The sequence below is a fragment of the Numida meleagris genome, chromosome 4, assembly GCF_002078875.1.
Source record: "Numida meleagris isolate 19003 breed g44 Domestic line chromosome 4, NumMel1.0, whole genome shotgun sequence".
Lineage (NCBI taxonomy): Eukaryota > Metazoa > Chordata > Aves > Galliformes > Numididae > Numida > Numida meleagris.
In genome coordinates this window covers 7,108,948-7,109,543 of record NC_034412.1, presented here as the reverse complement: position 1 = coordinate 7,109,543, position 596 = coordinate 7,108,948, and positions in this window count along the sequence as shown.

Sequence of the window (596 nt, the reverse complement as noted above, 5' to 3'; positions counted from 1 at the left end):
ACTCTAAAGCTTGCATCACGGAAAAACCGCGAACAAATTAGAAGTAGGACAAATAGGAAATCCCAAGCTCCAACTTAACAGGACATCACTAATATCATATTGCAGGTTGTGGAACGCCAGTTGTACAGCAAACCAGTCCCTTTAACCATAGTATGAACAGACTCTTTTCATTGAAAATGCTGGCATGACATATATAAAGTGCGCTCCCCCAAAAGAGGAGACAACGCAGAACCACAAGAGTCTGAATGCAAAAATGTTCAGAATGTTTTCTCTGTGTATCTCATTTGTAGAAACTAACGCATAAAAGCGGGCTCACCGATGCCTGTGAAAGTAATTGGTATTGTATTGGACATATACAACTTGTATATGCCCAGTTATGCAAAGGAAAATGAGAAAAACACACCTGCAGATAACAGGCTGTATACCCAATGGACCTAGCAGACTTATTACAATTTGTATCACATATGGTTTGCAGGTACTTACTTTCACCAAATTCTATTAAAACATTTGCTCAGGTAGCCTACCTGTAGCTGAAGCGGCTTGTACCTCCCCTACATTTGGTACTTGAAATCCAGAACAATCTTCACTTGCAAAAC